This window comes from Macaca mulatta, chromosome 15 (assembly GCF_049350105.2).
Source record: "Macaca mulatta isolate MMU2019108-1 chromosome 15, T2T-MMU8v2.0, whole genome shotgun sequence".
In the NCBI taxonomy this organism is placed as follows: domain Eukaryota; kingdom Metazoa; phylum Chordata; class Mammalia; order Primates; family Cercopithecidae; genus Macaca; species Macaca mulatta.
In genome coordinates this window covers 17,586,772-17,606,092 of record NC_133420.1, presented here as the reverse complement: position 1 = coordinate 17,606,092, position 19,321 = coordinate 17,586,772, and the positions used below count along the sequence as shown (strand labels likewise).

The 19,321-nt window shown below is 42.5% G+C and overlaps 1 protein-coding gene across 50 annotated transcripts in view; it reads right to left on the bottom strand.

Moving 5' to 3' along the window:
- The window catches only part of FNBP1 (formin binding protein 1), a 164,718-nt gene that overhangs the window by 119,366 nt on the left and 26,031 nt on the right, over positions 1–19,321 (bottom strand). The gene's annotated exons all lie outside the window — the stretch shown is intronic.

Genomic DNA, 19,321 nt, shown 5'->3' with positions numbered 1-19,321 from the left:
TTACAATTATTTTCAGGTCCAGTTTTAGGTACTATACTCTAAGTTACAATAAGCATTGGCTATGGCATTGGTTTGGGTCATTGTATCTTCATAAGTTCAAAAAAAAAAAAATCTTGCCTTCACAAATCTGTAATAAAAACCCAACAATCAGCCGGGTGCGGTGGCTCACACCTGTAATCCCAGCACTTTGGGAGGCCGAGGCGGGTAGATCATGAGGTCAGGAGTTCAAGACCAGCCTGGCCAACATAGCGAAACCCCGTCTCTACTAAAAATACAAAAATTAGCTGGGCATAGTGGCACGTGCCTGTAGTCCCAGCAGGAGAACTGCTTGAACCCGGGAGGCAGAGGTTGTGGTGAGCTGAGATCATGCCACTGCACTCTAGCCTGGGCAACAGAGTGAGACTCCGTCTCAAAAACAAAACAAAACAAAACCCAACAATCAGTGTTAAGACTGGTTTCTCTAGGTCAATGGAATAATGACTATTCTTGCTTATTATTCAAGTTCTTCTGGCCGGGCATGGTGACTTATGCCTGTAATCTCTGCAGTTAGGGAGGCTGAGGCCAGTGGATCACTTATGTCAGAAGTTTGAGACCTGCCTGGCCAACATGACAAAACTCTGTCTCTACTAAAACTACAAAAAAATGAGCAGGGTGTGGTGGTACACACCTGTAATCCCAGCTACTCAGGAAGCTGAGGCGGGAGAATCGCTTCAACCTGGGAGGAGGAGGCTGCAGTGAGCCGAGATTTCATTACTGCACTCCAGCCTGGGCAACAGAGCGAGACTCTGTCTCAAAAAACAAACAAAAACTAACAAAAAAGTAGTCTTCTGTAAAATTTTTTTTTTCAAATTATGCAAAAAAGTTGTCACAGGAACTACATTCAGAGAAGCTATTTACTTTGAGATGAGGAGACCCAAGTCATCCACAAGGAAGATTTCCTGCAAAGTCTAGGTCAACTTTAATATGGTGTTTTCCTGTAATTAAAAAGTGTACCACTTTGGAAGGCCGAGATGGGCGGATCACGAGGTCAGGAGATCGAGACCATCCTGGCTAACACGGTGAAACCCCCATCTCTACTAAAAAAATATTAAAAAACTAGCCGGGTGAGGTGGCAGGCGCCTGTAGTCCCAGCTACTTGGGAGGCTGAGGCAGGAGAATGGCATAAAGCCAGGAGGCGGAACTTGCAGTGAGCTGAGATCTGGCCACTGCACTCCAGCCTGGGCGACAGAGCGAGACTCCGTCTCAAAAAAAGAAAAAAAGTCTACCAAACCAGCTGGGTGTGGTGGCTCACGCCTGTAATCCCAGCTACTCTGGAGGCTGAGGCAGGAGAATCGCTTGAACCCAGGAGGTGGAGGTTGCAGTGAACCAAGATCGCACCACTGTACTCCAGCCTGGGTAACAGAGCGATACTCCGTCTCGAAAAAAAAAAAGTGTACTAAACCAACATTAAATCAAAATCCCTGCAATAATCCAATCTAGTAAGAGACTAAGTTGCTAAAATTACCTGTGTAAGTGGCACAGACCCCAGGAAAGGGGGTCCTGAGGCCAGTCCCCCTCTACAAGCAAATCTCTCCTTTTGCAGTGAATTACTCACCCAGTGAAGGGAATTACCTCCTCCACACTACTGAGACTACTTTGGTCTGTGCTATCTAGACTGCTATTTTTGGATACTCCAGTTTTTGATAAATTCACCTTCCTGAGGACTTGGGCATTTTAAGAAGCAGGCCTTAAATGGCTCTGTTTAAACAGAATCTCTTAGGATGATTTTACTAGCATTAGCTTCCTCAAACTGTGAAGGAAAATGTGTCAGAGGGTATAGATTTACTCAAAGACTAACTGTAAGAAAATATCCATTTAAAATGTTTTTAAAAATCAATTTGGTTTTGAATATTAAAGAAGCTGCACTTACAGAAATATAGAAAGTTTTATAAAACTTTACAGGCCAGGCACGGTGGCTCAAGCCTGTAATCCCAGCACTTTGGGAGGCTGAGGTGGGCAGATCACCTGAGATCAGGAGTTCAAGAACAGCCTGGTTAACATGGTGAGACCCTGTCTCTACTAAAAATACAAAAATTAGCCAGGCATGGTGGCAGGCACCTGTAGTCCTAGCTACTTGGGAGGCTGAAGCAGGAGAATCGCTTGAACCCAGGAAATGAAGGTTGCAGTGAGACAAGATGGCGCCATTGCACTCCAGCCTGGGTGACAGAGCGAGACTGTCAAAAAAAAAAAAAAAAAAAAAGCTGGGCGTGATGGCCTGCACCTGTAATCCCAGCTACTCAGGAGGCTGAGGCAGGAGAATCACTTGAACCAGGGAGGTGCACGTTACAGTGAGCTGAGATCGTGCCACTACACTCCAGCCTGGGTGACAGAGCGAGACTCCGTCTCAAAAAAGAAAACTTTACAAACAAAAATGTGCCATCACAAATACCACCTGAAATTAACCTCTCGAGCTTTTAATAAAGATTTAAATTAATTTCCATAGACAAATTGAGATTTTTTTTTTTTTTTTTTTTTTTTTGAGACAGAGCCTTGCTCTATCGCTCAGGCTGGAGTGCAGTGGTGCGATCTCGGCTCACTGCAACCTCCGCCTCTCTGGTTCAAGTGATTCTCCTGCCTCAGCCTCCAGAGTAGCTAGGACTACAGATGCCTGCCACCACACCCAGCTAATTTTTTGTATTTTTAATAGAGAGAGAGTTTCACCGTCTTAGCAAGGATGGTCTTGATCTCCTGACCTTGTGATCTGCCCACCTCAGCCTCCCAAAGTGCTGGGATTACAGGTGTGAGCCACCATGCCCAGCCAAATTGAGAATATTAAAAGCAGAAATACTCAAATACATTTTTCAACCTAAAAGTGATGAAAAAGGATTACCCAAAGTGACTTCATTGCTTGCCCACAGAAAGAACAAATAAAATGTGAAAGGCAGAATTAGAAGGTTTGTTTTTTCTTTTGTTGTTTTTCTTGAAAACACTATGGTGACCTAGCAACAGAAGGTTTATTTCAAGGAACACAGATACCTTATGTTTTGACAATAGGAGTAGATGCAGATTCCACAAAATCATATATTCAACTGCTGTTTCTGAAACTGGTTTTTGAATTAGGGTGGTGTGCTCTCTGGGTTGCAAATGTCTCCTATAGCAGGAGCCTGTGAGGTAACTGACAAAAAGGGGCTCCAACAGCACAGTGCCCTAGTTGCACATTCAACTTAATACAACAGATTTTAATTAGAAAGGAAAAGCACACAAAATGAAAGGTCTTACTGAATCCAAATCTCATTAAAATGCAATTCTACAACTTGTCATTAAAAATAGGTACAGGCTGGGTGTGGTGGCTAACACCTGTAATCCTAGCACTTTGGGAGGCCAAGGCGGGTGGATCACTTGAGGTCAGGAGTCCAAGACGAGCCTGGCCAATATGGTGAAACCCTGTCTCTACTAAAAATACAAAAAAATCCATCCTGGCCAACATGGTGAAACCCCATCTCTACTAAAAATGCAAACATTAGCTGGGCAAGGTGGCACAGGCCTATAGTCCCATCTACTCCGGAGGCAGAGGTGGGGGCAGGAGAATCGCTTGAACCCGGGAGGCGGACATTGTAGTCAGCTGAGATTGTGCCACTGCACTCCAGCCTGGTGACAGAGTGAGACTCCGTCTCAAAAAGAAACACAACAAAACAAAAAAACTAGCCAAGCATGGTGGCATGCGCCTGTAATCCCAGCTACTTGGGAAGCTGAGGCATGAGAATCGCTTGAACCCGGGAGGCAGAAGTTGCAGCGAGACGAGATGGTGCCACTGCACTCTAGCCTGGGTGACACAGCGAGACTTCGTCTCAAATAAATAAATAAAATAAAAACAGGTACAAACTTAGGCTTAATTGTTATAATTAGTCATAAGTCTGTTTCTGTTGTAGAAATGAAAATACTAAGGAATTCTTCTATGTTCGTGGCTCTTTCTAGTTGCATTCTAAACACAAGAGATGAGGACGTAAGCAAATATATGATGAAAATATATGTGTGGGTTAAAAAAATAAAACCTAGCTGAAGTTTAGGAGGCAGCTCCATATGCATGAAGTTAGTGATATAAAGAATGTGGAGGCCGGGTACGGTGGCTCATGCCGATAATCCCAGCACTTTGGGAGGCTGAGGAAGGAGGATCATTTGAGCCCAGGAGTTTGAGACCAGCCTCAGCAATATAGCAAGACCCTCATCTCTACAAAAAAAAAAAAAAAAAATACACAAAGTTAGCTTGGCGTGGTGGTGCACGCCTATAGTCTCAGCTACCCAGGAGGCTGAGGTGGAAGGATTACTTGAGCCTGGGAGGTCAAGGCTACAGACAGCTGTGATCACACCACTGTATTCCAGCCTGGGCAAGAGAGTGAGATCCTGTCAAAAAATAAATAAATAAATAAATAAATAAATGCAGAAAGACACACAGAGTACAAAAAGTTGCATTTTCATATTTTCATAACAATCATTATATTGTGTAAAAGGGCATTAAGGAGGCTGTTGTTGGATGTGCAACAAATGGAAGGGCGCAGAAAGTAGAAGCCTCAGGGTTAATGAATGGAGAGGTGCTCTGAGCCAAATGTGTTCTGAAATGAAGAGAGAGGGGAAAATTGTAAACTGTAGAAAAGGTATCAGAATTTTGACTGTGCTAGAGTCTGAGTAGATGAGATTAGGAGGGGAAACTGCTATGGAATGTATTCCTTTAAGAAGGAGCAATAAACTTCTAGCCTATTTTGACGTTCTTAGAACACCTTAGTCACTTTCAGTTCCTCTCTGTTTCTATGGATGCAGTAAAAGCAACAAACAAAACCAAACATTTCTAACTGTCCCAAAGATGCTGAGTGAAAGACACTGTAAAGAATAAGATTTTCGGGCCGGGCGCGGTGGCTCAAGCCTGTAATCCCAGCACTTTGGGAGGCCGAGACGGGCGGATCACAAGGTCAGGAGATCGAGACCATCCTGGCTAACACGGTGAAACCCCGTCTCTACTAAAAAATACAAAAACCTAGCCGGGCGAGGTGGCGGGCGTCTGTAGTCCCAGCTACGCGGGAGGCTGAGGCAGGAGAATGGCGTGAACCCGGGAGGCGGAGCTTGCAGTGAGCTGAGATCCGGCCACTGCACTCCAGTCTGGGCGACAAAGCGAGACTCTGTCTCAACAAAAAAAAAAAAAAAAAAAAAAAAAAAGAATAAGATTTTCAGGCCAGCGTGGTGGCTCACGCCTGTAATCCCAGCACTCTGGGAGGCCCAGGCCGGCAGATCACCTGAGGTCAGGAGTTTGAGACCAGCCTGGCCAACATGGCAAAACCCCATCTCTACTAAAAATACAAAAATTAGCTGGGTACGATGGCGAGCGCCTGTAATCCTGTCTACTCAGGAACTTGAACCTGGAAGGTGGAGGTTGCAGTGAGCTAAGATTGCGCCACTGCACTCCAGCTTGGGTGGACAGAGTGACACTTTGTCTCAGGAAAAAAAAAAAAAAAATTAAACTGCGTACTTTTTTCATTAAAACAAAAACAACAAAAAACTAATTTCTGCTGTGTGTTGTCGCTCAATACCTATAATCCTAGCACTTGGGTAGGCTGAGCGGGAGGATCACTTGAGCTCAGGAGTTCGAGACCAGCCTGGGCAACATGGCGAGACCCAGTCTGTACAAAAAATAAAAATAAAAATCAGCTGGGTGTGATGTCATGCGCCCGTGGGTCCCACTACTTGGGAGGCTGAGGTGGGAGGATGACCTGAGTCTGGGGAGGTCGAGGCTGCAGTGAGCCAGATTGTGCCACTGCACTCCAGCCTGGGCAACAGAGTGAGACTGTTTCAGAAAACAAACTGAAAAAAACACCTAATTTTTAAAATAGTTTAAAAATTATTCCTCCAGATAGGTAGTGTCAAATAACTTGAAAAGCATTAGGGATAATGAAGTTATAAAATTAGTCTTAGGGGGCCGGGCGCGGTGGCTCAAGCCTGTAATCCCAGCACTTTGGGAGGCCGAGACGGGCGGATCACAAGATCAGGAGATCGAGACCATCCTGGCTAACAAGGTGAAACCCCGTTTCTACTAAAAAGTACAAAAAACTACCCAGGTGAGGTGGCGGGCGCCTGTAGTCCCAGCTATTCCGGAGGCTGAGACAGGAGAATGGCGTAAACCCGGGAGGCGGAGCTTGCAGCTGAGATCCGGCCACTGCACTCCAGCCTGGGCGACAGAGCGAGACTCCGTGTCAAAAAAAAAAAAAAAAAATTAGTCTTAGAAGGACGGATATAACTTGTAACTGTGTTGAGCTGCATCAACACTTCTGAAAGATCGACGCTAACCTCAGAAAACAAAATCTTGCTCTTTATCATTTAAAAAATGCTCCATTTTATTGTGACAGAAAGCAAGAGGAGCTTAGTCAAGGCCGTCAGTGTCTGGCTTCAACCTGGAAATGGCATCTACTGATTCATTTCCTGATTTCTATGCAGAGATTGGACGACGAAGGCTGTCTAAATATGAATTGGTCTCTTTCCCAAGCTTGATCAATCAGCAGGTGCAAAGGTTCAGCCAACTTCCCCACCTCTAGCTGTCCTGCATTCTTTTCAGCCCTTGAAAACCAACTGTGCCTCTCAAACATCCCATACTAGTCTCCATAGGTGATTCTCTCCCCCAGAAAACAAGTTCAAGACCGACCCAGGAAAGGAAGAAACGAGGGTGATAGAGAGAGAAAGAAATCTCACTCCAAATACCAGGGAGAACTTTGAATGCAATCCAAAGACTAAAGAAGAAAGAAGTATACAAGCTAAATTATTAATGAGAAGAAAAAGCCAGATTTTTAAAGTCCTGACGTATTTCTAAACTCTATAAATATTTCCAAGTTGGAGGGGGCAGTGGTAGAGTGGGTGCAAAATATTATAAAAATATTACAGGAAAAATATGTTTAAGGCCCTGGCATCTGAAACTTAGTTAACACCAATGAAAAAGATTTTCCACTAAAATACTTGCCGATTAACTCACTTCCAGCTTTAAGATGGCTCTGTAAACACATAGGTGATGTTCCTTTCTAAGAGAAGAGATCCCAGTTCTCAATCCCACTGCCATAATTGAGCATCTGACTCAAGGACTTGTATGAAAAACTCTATGGGAATAGGTGCTAGAGCTAAAAGGTAAACATTGCTAAGAGGGGCCAGACACCGTGGCTCACGCCTATAATCTTAGCACTTTGGGAGGCCGAGGTGAGCGGATCACTTGAGGTCAGGAGTTTGAGACCAGCCTGGCCAACATGGTCATCTCTACTAAACCTCATCTCTACTAAAAATAAAAAAAATTGTCTGGACACAATGGCTCACGCCTGTAATTCCAACACTTCCGGAGGTCAAGGCGGGCGGATCATGAGGTCAAGAGATCGAGACTATCCTGGCCAACATGGTAAAATCCCCCCCCTACTAAAAATACAAAGATTAGCTGGGTGAGGTGGCAAGGGCCTGTAGTCCCATCTACTCGGGAGGCTGAGGCAGGATAATTAGTTGAACCCCGGAGGCGGAGGTTGCAGTGAGCCAAGATTGCGCCACTGAACTCCAGCCTGCTGATAGAGCAAGACTCCGTCCCAAAACAAAAACAAAAACAAAAATTAGCCTGGCGTGGCAGCAAGCACCTGTAATCCCAGCTACTCAGGAGGCTGAGGCAAGAGAATCCATTGAACTTAAGAGGAGGAGGTTGCAGTGAGCCGAGATTGCGCCACTGAACTCCAGCCTGGGCGACAGAGCGAGACTCAGTCTCAAAAAAAAAAAAAAAAATTGCTAAGAGGCAAATTTTGTCCATGTGCATGCCAAATTAGTGGAAAAAACACTAGTCTGCTGAGAGGAAGAAGAAAGCAGACACAAGACGTTATTACCCCTATACGTTCAAAATGTACCTGTGGACTTTCCACTGGCCGATTCAAGTCCCTTGTGAGACTGGCCTGTTCATCCAGCCACTGGTTCTGTGAGATATCCCTCGCAACAGACACCCTTGTCTGAGCATCTTGGCTGACAGTCCAGCAGCTATCCCCCACCCATCCCATCTTCCCTTTGGCAGAGCACCTGTCTTATTACAGGATCACTTTCTCCATCTCTCTTGCAACACAGACGTGGGCATGTGACATTACCCTGGCTAACCATATGTAGGAGATATCTACTAAACACGTACTGAGAAAGGTTTCCTCCCTAATAAACCCGGATATTTTTTGTATTTTTAGTAGAGATGGGGTTTCACCATGTTGGAAAGGCTGGTCTCCAACTGTTAACCTGAAATGATCTGCCCGCCTCAGCCTCCCAAAGTGCTGGAACTGCAGGCATGAGCCACTGCACCCGGCTCCCTCCTCTTCTTTACTTGATGTAGTCATAGCTACCTGTGATGCTTGAAATGGCAGAGCCAGAGATGGAAAGCACCTGGCTTTTTGATGACAATTTCTCAGCTATTACTGAACTGAGACACCAATCTGGAATTTCCTTGCCTCTGAACTCTTTGTCATGTGAGACAAAAAATGTGCCCTAAGCCACTTTTCTTTGCGTCTTTTTTTTTGTCTCCTTCCAAAATGTTGCTATAATTCAACCATTCTTATTGAGAGCTGATTCTGAGCCAAGCTCTGTACTGGCACTGGAATGAGAGTAGGGAACAGTAGAGTGCTAATGAGCACTCTAGGCTAAAAGAGCAATAGAAACATAGACTTGCAGGACTCAAGATAGATGGGATTAGGGAAGGCCTTTCAGAGGGAGGGATTTCTAAGAGGATATGAGAAGAATAAGTAAAAATCAGCCAAGCCAAACAAAGAGAAGGGATGGAAGGAAGGTGGAAAAGCAAGAGACAGTGTAGGCAGAGGGAAGGGACTGTACAAAGGCCCAAGGAAGGAAAGAACATGGCAAGCTCAAGGTAATGGAAGATATCCAGTGTACCTGGAATGTGGGAGAAGGGTGGAGAGGCGGGGACCAGAGCAGTCAGGGACCTGAGACCACAGCTGGGATTTCCTAGGACTGGTAATGAGTGTTCGCCAACTAATACAATCCCTTTTTCTCTCTAAGCCTTCTTTGTGATTTACAGCCTGTGTTTTAAAAAAATTTTTAATGAGGTTCGGACATGTAATCTACCATTCGGAAAAGAGATTTGTACTCTTACTATAGGAAGTCCACTATCCCACTAAGAAGAGGAACCTAATTTTTAAGAAAAATCAAAAGCCTTATGGACCAATACTGTCTTCCACTTAGACCAATAAGCTAGACTCAGAAGTTCTAAATTTCATCTTCCCAAACATTCCTAAGCAAGAGCGTGTAACATAACAACTTTGGACTTGGAGCCTGGACACCTGGGTTCAAATTCTGATGCTAATAGTTACAAGTCATATTATGGTGGGCAAGATCTTTTCTTTCTTAAGTCTCAGTTTCCTCACCTGGCAAATGGAAGAACATGCTTCCCAACCTCACATAGTTTATTTAAAAAATAAAATGATATATAATATGCACAAATATAAGACTTTGTTATTCAAACTGTTAATATTATTAAATATAATTTATTTTAGTTCTATATTCCAAAAACAGTTGATGAGTTGGCACTGACATTCTCAGAATAGGAATTAAAATGAGAGGACAAAATTGACAGCAAGAAATAATGAGACACAAAGGCTGGATTTCAAAATAATTTACTGAGTTAAATACCAGGACAGGGGTCATATGGCTCTCTTAATGCAGGCCCATGGTTCCTTATTCAGAAATCAAAAATCAAAAAATTCCTGAACAAGGTTTTTCTAGCTTATCTGGTGACAAACCTCGCCTGAGGTTAATCTCTATTTATCTCACTCAATGTAATTATTCATATATATCATGGCAGAAATATTAATTAATATTATACAATATATATTTATTGTAGTTTCTTTTTAAATTCCCAAATATCTGGAATTTGAAAACACAGTTGTCCCCAAAGGTTTTGGATAATGGATTGTAGATCCAATTTTGGGAAACTGGTTGCTCAATAAGACAAGATGACATGATTAATCATGTAGCATAGACAAAAAAAAGTCTGCTGATAAATTATCAGAATTAAGAGTTTTTGTAAAAGTTTAGGCTGGGCATGGTGGCTCATGCCTGTAATCCCAGCACCTTGGAAGGCTGAGGTAGGCGGATCACGAGGTTAGGAAATCAAGACCATCCTGGCTAACACCGTGAAACCCCATCTCTGCTAAAAATACAAAAACAAAATTAGCCAGGTGTGGTGGTGGGTGCCTGTAGTCCCAGCTACTCGGGAGGCTGAGGCGGGAGAATGGCACAAACCCAGGAGTTGGAGCTTGTAGTGAGCTGAGATTGTGCCATCGCACTCCAGCCTGGGCGACACAGCGAGACTCTGTCTCAAAAAAAAAAAAAAAAAAAAAAAAAATATATATATATATATATATATACACACACACATATATATAACATTATTACTTATAAGAGCATGAAGAATTACAAGTAGACAGAAACAAACATAATAAAAGGTGTGCAAGAACATAATAGAGAAAAGTATAAAACTTTATTAAAATGCATTTGCTAAGGTTTTAAATGAATGTGTCCTCCAAAAGTCATGCTGGAACTTAACCTCTAAGGTGACAGTACTAAGAGCTGGTGCCTATGGGAACTGATCAGGCTATGAAGGCTCCACCCTCATGCATGGGATTAATGCCCATATGAAAGACGCTGCAGAGAGCTGCTGTTACTCTTCCATCCCTTCCCCATGTGGCAACACCTGGACAGTACCATCTGAGGAATGGGCCTTCACCAGTCACTGAACCTGCTGGCACCTTGATCTTGAACTTCGCAGTCTCCAAAACTGAGAAATAAATTTCTGTTGTTTATAAATTATCCACTCTCAGGTATTTTGTTATAGCAGCACAAATGGACTAAGACAACATTAAAGAAAAACAGAATAAATATAGAAATATACCATGTTCATGGATTGGAAGGCCACATATTATAGATACATCAATCCCCCCCAGATTATCTACAGATTCAATGCAGTTCAATTAAAATCCCAACAAGTTTTCTGGAGAGCAAAATTCTAAGATTTAAATCAAGATGCAAAGGTCAATTAATAGCCAAAACACTCTTGAAGAACAAGGTAGGAATATTAGCCATACCAGATACCGACTTATTCTAAAATTAATTAAGACATTTTGTGGTATTGGCCAGGGACAAAGACATAGACAAACACAAAGAACAGAAAGGCCAGGAACAGGTCCATGCAAAAATGACTTTTGATTTAGGATAGATGTAGCCATGAATAAAAGATGCAGAGCCTAATGGCTAAGAATCTGGATTCTGGAACTGGAATAACTTGGTTTGAATGCTGGCTCTTTGACTACCAGGTATGCCACATGAAGCAAGTATTTAACCTCCGTGTTGCTGTTTCTCATCTCAAAAGAGGATAGAAGCAGGACCTACGCATTGAGTTACTAAAAGGATTAGTAAATTACCTCATGCTTAACATATGCCTGGCACATGGTAAGCCCTCAGTAAGTGTTAATGCTATCATTTTCATCATCATCATCATCGTCATCAACCAACGGGGAAAGAACAAGCTGTTCAATAAGAGGTATGGGGATAATTGCATATCTACTGGGAAAAATGAAATAAAACCTCTACTTTTAAAAATATACAAAAACTTATCCCAGGTAGATTAAGAATTAAGAAACTAAATGTAAAAGGCTAGGCTATAAGACTTTCAGGAGACAATATAGGATAATATCTTTTGGATCTTGAGGTAGGAAATGTTTTTTGTTTTGTTTTTTTGGTTTTTTTGAGGTAGTGTCTCGCTCTGTCACCCAGGCTGGAGCGCAGTGGTGCAATCTCGGCTCACTGCAACCTCCATCTCCTGGGTTCATGCCATTCTCCTGCCTCAGCCTCCCAAGGAGCTGGGACTACAGGTGCATGCCACCACGCCCAGCTAATTTTTTTGTCTTTTTTAGTAGAGACGGGGTTTCACTGTGTTAGCCAGGATGGTCTCGATCTCCTGACCTCGTGATCCGCCCGCCTCGGCCTCCCAAACTGCTGGGATTACAGGCGCGATGATTTTTAAACAAGACATCAAAAGGTGTACACCATAATGAAAACAAGTCAGTAAATCTCACTATACGAAAACTAAAAAATTCTATTCATGAAAAGATAGCACAAGGAAAGTGAACATACAAAGTACAAACTGGGAGAAGATATTTGTAACACATACAATCAACAGAGAATTGGTATCTAGAATATAGATAGCACTCCTTTTTAAGAGACAGGATCTCACTATGTTGCCCAGGCTGGTCTCGAATTCCTGGGCTCAAGCAATCCCCCTGCCTCAACCTCCCAAAGTGCTGGGATTACAGGCATGAGCTACTGTGCCTGGTTCCAATTATTCTAAAAAGAGTCAAATAACTTAATAGGAAAAGGGGCAAAAAGAAATAAGAATTTTAAGCAATAAATTATATTTAGCTTAATTAGTAATCAGGGAAGTGCATGTTAAAACCACAATGAAATACCATTTCACATCCATCAGTCAAAAATTTAAAGTCAGACAGCACCAAGTGTGAACAAGGATGTGGTGTAATGGGAACATTCACACACTGCTGGGGACCTCGGAAAACCGGTTGGTTTTACCTAGTAAAGGTGAACCCGTGCCTCTGTATGACATCTCTAGGTATGTATCTTAAGGTTTAGGAGCTAGACAGTAACTCTTGCTCATGTGCACCAAAAGACATACATATGAATGTTTATAGCAGCATCATTTATGGTAGAAAAATATCGGAAACAACCTGCTATGGTTTGAATGTATTCCCCAAAGTTCATGTGTCAGAAACTTAATGGGAGATGGGGCCAAATAAAAGATGGCAAAGCCCTCCTGAATGGGTTAATATCATTATCAAAGGAGTGGATTAGTTATTTCAAGAGTGGGCTTGTTACAAAAGAGAGTTCAATGCCCTCTTGCTCTCTTGCCCTCACTAGGTGGCAAAAGGTCTTCACCTGGTGCCAGCACCATATTCTTGAACTTTCCAGCCTCTAGATCCATGAGCCAAATAATTTTCTACTATTTATAAATTACCCAGTTTGTGGTATTCTGCTATAGCAACACAAAATAGAGTAAGACAAACACACCTGTCCATCTGATTCTACTTGAAGTCCAAAAACAGGCAAAACTAAACAATGCATTTTATTGGTATATTCACACATGATGAAACTATAAAAATAAGAGTATGTTCAATGCAAAATTCTGAACACTCCAATAGGGTGGCAGAGGCTGAGAAAGGGATGTGATCAGGGAGGGGCCACCGCGAGATTCTGGAATAATGTTCTATTTCTTACTTCTTTTTTTTGTTTGTTTTCTTTTTGAGACGGAGTTTCGCTGTGTCGCCCAGGCTGGAGTGCAATGGTGCAATTTCGGCTCACAGCAACCTCCGCCTTCCAGGTTCAAGTGATTCTCCTGCCTCAGCCTCCCAAGTAGCTGGGACTACAGGTGCGCGCCACCACGCCTGGCTAATTTTTGTATTTTTAGTAAAGATGGGGTTTTGCCATGTTGACCAGGCTGGTCTCGAACTCCTGACCTAAAGTGATCCACTTGCCTTGGCCTCCCAAAGTGCTGGGATTACAGGCATGAGTCATCGTGCCCAGCCTAATGTTCTATTTCTTAGCCTGGGTGGCATGTACATGGATGTGCATTTTACTTCTATTCTTGTACATACCATTCTACACATACATATTTTCATACATTCTTTTGTAATATGCCATAATTATTTATTAGTTTACAGTTTGATTGATGGGAAAATCTTCAGGATAAGAGATACTTAAGATTGAGCCTCTGCCAATTAGAGATAAAAAATGAAGGTAAGCCGGGCGCGGTGGCTCACGCCTGTAATCCCAGCACTTTGGGAGGCCGAGGCGGGCGGATCACAAGGTCAGGAGATCGAGACCACGGTGAAACCCCGTTTCTACTAAAACTACAAAAAATTAGCCGGGCGCGGTGGCGGGCGCCTGTAGTCCCAGCTACTCAGGAGGCTGAGGCAGGAGAATGGCGTGAACCCGGGAGGCGGAGCTTGCAGTGAGCCGAGATTGCGCCACTGCACTCCAGCCTGGGCGAGAGAGCGAGACTCTGTCTCAAAAAAAAAAAAAAAAAAAAAAAAAAAAAAAAAAATGAAGGTAAAACATTTATGAAGGAAAAACTTAAGTGGATAGAAAAATCGATTACATAAAGTATTGAACTATTACTTTTTCCTTGATTGATGTACCTCTATTTTCTTCCCATAAAAAAATATAAAACATTTTACAGAAAATGGGCATCATTTAATACCCAAATATGGATTGATGATTGACTGCAAAAAAGACTTCACCCTTGGGGGAAAAACTTCTAAAAACAAAAAAAAATCCAGGACAATTACTGTCTAAAGGCCAAAAATATTTTTCATATACCACCACAGTAATAGTAATATAATAAATACTCTGTCAAATAAAATATTCTTAAAAGAGAACATAAAACATTACAGTAAACAACATACGCTGTTTCTACTGTATGCCCAAAACACACACACCCATCCATTCTTCCAACAAATATTTTATTGAGCGCTTACCATGCCAAATACTATTCTAGAAACTGAGGGCCTAGCAGGGAACAGAAGACACAAATTCTTTGTTCTCATGGAGCTCGCATACTAGTAGGTCTTTACAGCACAGAGCTATAAAGAAATATCAGGAAGATTAATTCAAAATGTATTTACATTCCCATGAGGAAAACCAATAGGTCTCTGGATATGAACATTTTAAAGTTTCTTGATACCTGCTAGCAGGAGTGATAATAAAACTATTTAACAACCCATCATCAATAGACTCCCTGTCCAATCAGAAGAGGCCAGCAGTACCAAGGGGCATCCTGGCTAAAAATCCAACCTCGCTTATCGCCCAGGTCTTTACTAGAAAAGGTGAACCCATTACATACCCACCAACAGTATACAAGGATCCCTAACTTGCTGAACCCTGACTGGAACTGAATACTACCATTTGCAAAACAAAAAGTACCTTATTTGGTACGCAAATTGCTTTTTGTGCATTTATTTATTTTGTTTTGTTTTGTTTTGTAGATAGGGTCTCACTCTGTTGCCTGGACTGGAGTGCAGTGGCACGATTTCAGCTTGCTGCAACCTCAACCTCCTGGGCTCAGGTGATCCTCCCACCTCAGCTTCCTGAGAAGCTAGGACTACAGGCACAAGCCACCATGCCTGGCTAATTTTTGTATCTTTTGTAGAGATGGGGTTTTGCCACATTGCCCAGGCTGGTCTCAAACTCCTGAGCTCAAGCAATACGCCTGCCTCGGCTTTCCAAAGTGCATTTATTTAATTATTCATAAAATTAATGTTTTAGACATTTTCATTTGGAACTTGGAATTCCTTTTGTAAGTGTTCTCTTCTTAATCTTTGTTCATTTATCTATTAGAAATTTTGTATTTATTGTTTTGCATAAGCTTCTTATATATTAAGGTAACTGTCTCATTTTGAATACATTTATCTAGTTTGATTTTAAATTTTATATATTACTGTTACAGACTGAATGTTTATGCCTCCCTTCCTCAATTTATATGTTGAAACCTAATCCCCAATGTGGTGGTATCTGGAGGTGGGCCCTTTGGGAGGTGATTAGTGCCCTTATAATACTCCCTTTGTAATACTCCACTTACCAGGTGCTCTTGGCACTGTTCAGGTAGTTCTAACATGAGTTGCTTCTTCACAAAACCTGATTTGTCACATCCCCCGCTATCAGTCAAGACACACTGCACTACCAATCTAGATGTCCTTTCAAAATATTTGCTGTGGCCCAGCGTGGGGGCTCACGCCTGTAATCCCAGCACTTTGGGAGGCCGAGGCAGGCAGATCACCTGAGGTTGGGAGTTCGACACCAGACTGACCAACATGGAGAAACCCCATCTCTACTAAAAATACAAAATTAGCCGGGTGTGGTGGTGCATGCCTGTAATCCAAGCTACATGGGAGGCTGAGGCAGGAAAATTGCTTGAACCCGGGAGATGGAGGTTGCAGTGAGCCAAGATCATGCCATTGCACTCCAGCCTGGGCAACAAGAGCGAAACTCCATCTCAAAAAAAAGAAAAGAAAATATTTGCTGAATGCATGAATGAGTCAATGGAAACTTCTTCTACTGAATTCCTTCTGTGGTCAGAGTTGGTTTTGTCCACATACGTAGTTTATTATCTTGGATTTCAGGAATGTGCCAGCTACTCTGCAAGGTGCTGGGGATGTAACTGTGAACAGAAGAGTGCCCTGATCTCATGGAGCGGTTAAAAATGCCATTTGGCAGAGCATGGTGGCTCATGTCTACAGTGACAACACTTTGGGAGGCTGAGGTGGGAGAATCACTTAAGCCCAGCAGTTCAAGACCAGCCTGGGCAACATAGCAAGACCCCATCTCTTTAAAAAAAAAAAGTCAATTTATGAAGAACATGCAATAACACGAGAATTTTACTCATTAAAAAATAATTCAATCACACCATAAGGAGTTCTTCAAGTCCCTGAGATCAGCTGCAAAAAAGCTAAGTCTTTAGTACATGGCTGCCTTCCCTAAGCTGTTGCCAAAGAATGTGAGATATCTAAGTGTTTATATACCTATAAACCTAGCACAAGTGTTTTCTTTTCATTAATTATACACGGGTAGTTGGTTCTACTTAATAACTGAACAGTATTCAGCTTTAAAAAAATAAACATTAACAGATATTTCAAAGAAATCCCACCATGTTTGGCTCTATTTTTAAGTGGCTGTAAATTATTTGTTGCTTCATCTCATTTCAATGTTTTGAGCTCCTATTTCTGTTACAAATTTCTTCCAGGCAAATGAGAATGTAATTAACACATTATGTTTTGAAAACAAACCCAAGCCGGATGCGGTAGCTCACGCCTGTAATCCCAGCACCTTGGGAGGCCAAGGCAGGCGGATCACTTGAGGTTGGGAGTTCAAGACCAGCCTGGCCAACTTGATGAAACCCAGTCTCTACTAAAAATACAAGAATTAGCCGGGTATGGTGGTGGGTGCCTGTAGTCCCAGCTACTCTGGAGGCTAAGGCAGGAGAATCATTTGAACCTGGGAGGCAGAGGTTGCAGTGAGCCAAGATCGCACTATTGCACTCCAGCCTGGGTGACAGAGGGAGACTCCATCAAAAAAACAAAAAACAAAAAACAATGGATGTCATGGTCTAGTCTAATGTGGTTTTTTTGACCTCCCCTAATACAACACTTTTTTTTTTTTTGACATGGAGTTTCACTCTGTCGCCCAGGCTGGAGTGCAGTGGTGCGATCTCAGCTCACTGCAAGTTCCGCCTCCCAGGTTCACGCCATTCTCATGCCTCAGCCTCCCAAGTAGCTGGGACTACAGGCACCTGCCACCACGCCTGGCTAATTTTTCATATTTTTAGTAGAGACAGAGTTTCACTGTGTTAGCCAGGATGGTCTCGATCTCCTGACTTTGTGATCTGTCTGCCTTGGCCTCCAAAAGTGCTGGGATCATAGGCATGAGCCACTGCGCCTGGCCAACATTCTTCTTTTTTATTAAAAAAAAAAAAAAAAAAAAATTGTGTTTAAATTCTGTGTGTGTGTATGTGAATATATACATTATACAATTTGCCATTTTAATCATTTTTAAGTGTATAGTTCTGTTGCATTAAGTACGATACTATTATTATTTCCACTTATGGATGAGGAAACTAACACAGCAGTGAAGTGACTTCACCCCTACTAGTAAGACAGAAGCCCTGCGACTGGCGTGCAGGCAGCCAGCTCTAGTGTCTCAGGCTGCAGGGCCTACAAACCTCCCACTTCCTTGCAATAAAAGACTTAGTGTAACGAACGGTGCTGTAAGTTTTTAGTTTACTCATTTGGGTGGGTATGTATGTATGTATGTATGTATGTATTTAGAGACAGAGTCTCACTCTGTCACCCAGGTTGGAGTGCACGGGTGCATGATCTCAGCTCACTATGCTGCCCAGGCTGGTCTCAAACTCTTGGCCTCAAGTCATCCTCCCATCTCCGCCTCCCAAAGTGCTGGGATTGCAGACACGAGCCAACATGTCTAGCCAAAATAGTCCACTTTTAAGTACAGTTGCTTATCACATAAAAAATAAGAATATAGTGTAGTTAAATTGTACAAGGAGAATTTCTTTTTTTTTTTTTTTTTTTTGAGATGGAGTCTTGCTCTGTCGCCCAGGCTGGAGTGCAGTGGCCAGATCTCAGTTCACTGCAAGCTCCGCCTCCCGGGTTTACGCCATTCTCCTGCCTCAGCCTCCCGAGTAGCTGGGACTACAGGCGCCCACCACCGCGCCCAGCTAATTTTTTGTATTTTTTAGTAGAGACGGGGTTTCACCATGTTAGCCAGGATGGTCTCGATCTCCTGACCTCGTGATCCGCCCGTCTCGGCCTCCCAAAGTGCTGGGATTACAGGCTTGAGCCACCGCGCCCGGCCCACAAGGAGAATTTCTACAAACTGTAAATTCTTGTTCCCTGAAAACCTGAAGTGGGGACTTTATTTTAAGCAGGCAAGAATCGTCTTTTGCTAGCTAGAAACAGTAAGATAATACATCAAAAAAGATGATTAGGGCTGGGCACAGAGACTCACGCCTGTAATCCCAGCACTTTGGGAGGCCAAGGCAAGTGGATCACCTGAGCTCATAAGTTCAAGACCAGCTTGGGCAATATGGTGAAACCCTGTCTCTACCAAAAATACAAAAAAATTAGCCAGCCATGGTGGCCTGCATCTGTGGTCCCAGCTACTCAGGAGGCTGAGGTGGGAGGATCGCTACTGCACTCTAGCCTAGTGACACAGAAAGACTCATCTCAAAAAAAGAAAGAAAAAAAGATCAAATTGTTGTATTTCTCCCCCAGACAAAAACGATCATAAACCAGCCAAATGGTGTTTTTTTTTTTTTTGGATTAAACTAACAATTAGATTGCATAGGGTTCAATAGTGATGTCAGATGAAAGATACAACTTTGGAGTGATTTAAGAAAATATTTTGGAATATCAATTTTGTAATTTGCTGAAGTTTACAAAAATCAGTGAGTGAACTTCCAAAAGCAGATCATCATGACTGCTCCATCTGGAACCAAAATCTGCCATATAAATTCAAATTTGGCAATAATTAACTGGAAAGAAATAAATGATAACCACTCTTGCTTGTTTTGTTGTTTGTTTTGATCTTTGAAGAAATGGCTAGCCAGAGAGAAACTTCATTTTTTTCGAGTGGTCAAATGCATAATGCTTATTTTATTTTATATTTTAATTAATTTATTTATTTTTTATTTTCATTTTTTTGAAACGGAGTCTCG